A 5179-nucleotide genomic window follows, 5' to 3' on the forward strand; every position below is an offset into this window, starting at 1 on the left:
TTCAAAGACTCCGGCAGAAACCAGTACAGGTGGTCCCGGTGGTGATCGGCACACTAGGTGCCGTGCCAAAAGATCTCAGCCGGCATTTGGAAACAATAGACATTGACAAAATTACGATCTGTCAGTTGCAAAAGGCCATCCGACTGGGATCTGCACGTATCATCTGAAAATACATCACACAGTCCTAAACACTTGGGAAGTGTTCGAGAAGAAAACAAGTTTAGGTTCCCCTGCCTTGGCCAGTTTTTAATTGGCCAACAATGACAATCAGTACTACAACTGAAATTCCAAACAGTTTCAGAACCTCGGCCAGCCTGGAAACCAGACTGATAATCAAAATAACCAGCATCATCAAATAATGCCTGTAGGTGACCTAATACATTACCTTAACCAAATCAGATCAACAAGAGGCTAGTCTATAATTTGCAAAGTGTTTACTGCAATAATGGCTTCTTAATCATAGCTTCTTTTAATGGGGGCCAGAAAAAACCCATCTTGGCGTGAAACATTAGTCATAATTGTGGTGGTACTTTCCCATATACTTGGCTAGATCACGCACTCACATGTGAACTGGGCTCCCTAGATCAGAGATCAATCAGAATCTCATCCTACGGTTTAGAGATAATCATAGAGTGTGTTTTGATTGCTGTTTGTGGCGTAGGAGCACCGGATTGGTTCCATAATCATTATATGACGAATAAAGCCAATCTGGCATAATGCAGTCTTGACCCATGTTAAAAGTTGTTGCTGGATAATCCCAAAACTAAGGATTATCCAGTTACTTCAGGCACATGTAGTCAACCGTGCCACTTCCCATTAGGCACCATCAAGCTTTCCCAGTGCTCAATCCGTCTGCAGATAGGAGACGACACCAGCTCTTGGAATGCCACTGACCTAATATTGTAAGGGAGTTTTAATACATTCATCCATCCACAAATCTGTACTGTAGAAGATATAAGATCCATCTTCTGATGTGTATTTCTGAATGCTTCTTTGGAGACTTTTAAACAGAGGCTGGATGGCCATCTGACAGGGGTTCTTTGATTGTGCTGTTCCTGTATTGCAGGGGGTTGGACTAGGTGGCCAATCTGGTCTCTTCCAATTCTATGATTCCATGTCACGATAAGGACTGGTTATCAGTTGAGCAGAGGTGCAATTATTGCTATCTGGTCTGTTGTAATCATCTATGTTCCTTATGGAAATATAAGAAGACTCCATTTATATTCACACTGCAGTCAGCTGATTTCCTGTTTATTAAAAAAAACGTTTGCTATTACATATAATTTGCTCTTAAGCATGACACCAGAAACCAGAGGATGGATGAAACCTACTACAATGAGGCCACAAAGGGTGTTCTATAGACTCCTCTCCACATCCTTTTCACCATTACAATCTTTCCAAACATGGTTCTAGATCAGCTGCTTAGTTAACTGATTAACTAAGTAAACAACTAAGTAAGCAATGGTGGGCTGTGGCGCAGGCTGTTGAGCAACCAGCTGCAGCCAGCTGCAATGAATCACTCTGACCAGGAGATCATGAGTTGGAGGCCAGCTCGGAGCCCTGTGTTTGTCTTGTCTTTGTTCTATGTTAAGGCATTGAATGTTTGCCTTATATGTGTAATGTGATCCGCCCTGAGTCCCCTTCGGGGTGAGAAGGACGGAATATAAATACTGTCAATAAATAAATAAATAGCCTCTTTTGGCCTGATCCACATCTCTTCTTGACTTACAAGTTGCTATGAGTGATGGAAGACTGTTCTGCTCTTGATGGGGATACAGTAGGTTGTTTCTATTGTACTCTCACTAGTGATTTCCAGTGTGACAGTCAGAATCAGAATCCCTGTCCCAATTCCACTTCACACTCAAGATTTCTTCTAGGAGAGTGGCGGTGCTGGAATTTTCAGTCTTCTGGATCCAAATTGCCAGAAGAACAGAGCCATCACTTGCAATGACTGACGCCTAATGAGTCAGGACTGAGAAACTTTTACAATCCCTATATATTCCCTAAACGATTGGGTGTGTGTGTGTGCACGCCCGCATATACATGCCTTCGAATCACCAGATTACTTATGGCAATTTATGAATGTTTCTCTGGAGACAAACAACATTCCCAATTTTGAAATTATTTGAAATTATTTGTATTTATAATCCTCAAAGGAATAGATATTTTTTTTCATAGGAGTGTTACTGCATATTTTGTATTTGAAAGTGAAAATTAAACCTTTCCCAAAAAAAACAGCTCTTAGGTTAAGCCCTGCAAAGTTAGAAATAATTAGAGTCATGCAATCCAGATAAGCCATGAGCCGTTTCGTGTCCCGGCTCTCTTTGGGGGCCTTGATAGGTTTTTGGGAGCCTTCTGAATACTGGAGGGGAGATATCTGTATTTGCTCTGTGGGTGCCGAAAGATACTTTTGGGGGGGGGGGGGCTTCCCAGGCTCTCCTTCCTGTCATTTTAGGCATTAAATCTATTTGTTTCTACTCTAGAGGAGAGGCGCTCGGCTGCAGGCAGATGCGAGTGCTTTAAGGAGGCCTCTTACCTGTTTCTAGTCTAAAGGAGAGGCACTTGGCTGCAGGCAGGCACGAACTTTAAGGAAGCTGTTTTTCTACCCTAGACAAGAGGCACTCAGCTGCAGGAGAGGCAGGCACATATGCTTTGTCAGTCTCCACAGCATCAGCATGCCAACAGCTTTCCAAGAGGCATATTAAGGAGGCCCCGGAAAGGAAGAGCTATGACCTGTAGCTCAGTAAAGCTATCCTTCCAGGACTACCTTAAAAATCCCCTCTGTTTTTAGTGCCTTCAGTCTCCTTTTCTGTTTGCCAGTTTTGTTTCCTTAAAGCTGTTTCTACTTGTACTTTAGAGGAGTAAAAGGCAAGAATATGACTTGCCCAGAATCACCCGGTGGGTTTTCATGTCCTGTGGTCCTAGCTCAACACTCAAGCTGCTACATCACACTGTCTTTTTCTGTTGTATTTAAGTGCAATTGTTCAGATTAGTAGCTGTAGTAAGCCACTAGGAGTCACTACAGTGCAAATCTGTAATTAAACAGCTAAACTGGCACCACTTTAACTGCCATGACTCAATGCTATGGAATCATGGGAATATTTAGTTGACAGCATTGTGACAGAGAAGCTAAATATGTAAAAACTACAGCTCCCATGATTAGCATTGAGCCATGACAGTTAGTGGTGTCAAACTGTATTAATTCCTCAATGCAGATGCATCCCTAGCCATCACAATTAATTTTTGAAGGTATCAAGAATTTTCTGTAAGAGGTTGTATGTGAAAATAATATTTGAACATAGAACTGTGAACCCAACCAATAATTAATCTGGGCCAAACTTGGCATGCATACCAAACATAGCCAACTTTGAACACTGGTGGGGTTTGGGGATAACTGACCTTGAATTTGAGGAGTTATAGTTCACACACATCCAGAGAGCATGGTGAACTCAACCAATGATGGATATGGACCAAACTTGGTACATATATCCAACTTTGAATACTAGTGGAGTTTGAGAGGAATTGACCTTGAATTTTGGGAGTTATAGTTCACCCACATCCAGAAAGCAATGTCAACCCAATTGACCATGAATCTCAACTAAAGGTGACATGCATACCCAACATGGCAAACTTTGAATAGTGATGGGGTTTGCAGGGGATTAAATTTTGGGAATTATAGTTCATCCACATCCAGAGAGCAGTGTGAACCCATCTGATGATGGATCTCATAGTGTAAACCCAACTGATGATGGATTTCAACTAAACTTGGCATGGGGGGAGGGGTGTTGGGGAGAATTGACCCACAATTTTTGGAATTGTAGTTCAACCACAATCAAAGAGTCTTTTGAACTCTACCAACAATGGATCTGGACCAGACTTGGCACACAAACCAACATGATCAGCTTTTAATATTGGCAGCATTTGGAGGATGGGGATTGACCCAGGGTGATGGGAGTTGTGGTTCACCCTCATCCTTGTACGGTTTCTAATGGGATCATTCATAAAACCCAAAAACAAACAATGACTACTAAAATTGGAGGCCTTGAGGACTTTCCTGAAAGAATAAGAAAAATATGTTAAAATTATTTGTTTCTGCCTGAAAGAATGACATTTACAAAGGTTTATATCCTCAATGTGGAGTGATTACAGTAAGGTGTATTACATGTTAGTATTTTAGAAAACATAAATCAAGCAAACCTTTTACACTTACACAGTTGTAGCAGTATGGTTACACTTGTGTCTGCCATGGTTGCATTCCCTGGGATCCCACTGGTTGTAATTAGATGAGACAATAGAGGTTTTTATGCTGAAATTCTAAATACTGATTTTGAAACTGCAAATCCAAGGATTCGACAGGATTGAACCGTAGTAGTTAATGTGGAATCATAGTGCTATAAAATGTACAATATAGTATTTATTTACTTACTTACTTAGGGCCCTTCCACACAGTCATACAACCCAGAATATCAAGGCAGAAGTCCCGCCATATCTGCTTTGAACTGTGTTATCTGAGTCCACACTGCCATATATTCCAGTTCAAAGCAGATAATGTGGGGTTTTATTTAGCTGTGTGGAAGGAGCCTTACTTACTTATACTCCGCCTTTCTCTCTATGGGCTATATGATCCTCTTATCCGCTGCAAATACATTTGTAAACGTTGGGTGGATACATGAAACCACAAATAATCATGAATTAATATTTTCAGTGGGATGAATGACTGAGATACCAAGAGGATGGAGTAACTTGTACAAAAGGCCATAAGTGGGTAAATGAAAATGTGCATATTGACTCTGTGGATAAGAGGACCATATTGTGTATCAGGAATGGGCAAATTTTGGTCCTCAAGGTGTTTTAGACTTCAACTCCCAGCTTGAGCGATTGAGGGGGGAAAGAAAGGGACCTGAGTCTGTTAGTTGAAGTCCAAAATACCTGGAGGGCTGAAGTTTGCCCATGCCTGTATTAGAGGAAGGAGAAGAGGTTGAACAAGCAAGCATATTGAAGTGTGCTGAATTATGGTTGCAGAAGGAGAATGTGGCAGCTGGATAGGGAAAGTAAGAAATGGCATTGAGGCAAAGACAATTTGGATTTGAAGGTAGTGCTAGTAGTCAGTAGAATAGGCTGGGATTTAGAGTAGGTAATCTGTTCAAGATATTAAAGATTCCATCCTCAATTTTTGTAA

Source organism: Anolis carolinensis, chromosome 3 (genome assembly GCF_035594765.1).
Source record: "Anolis carolinensis isolate JA03-04 chromosome 3, rAnoCar3.1.pri, whole genome shotgun sequence".
Lineage (NCBI taxonomy): Eukaryota > Metazoa > Chordata > Lepidosauria > Squamata > Dactyloidae > Anolis > Anolis carolinensis.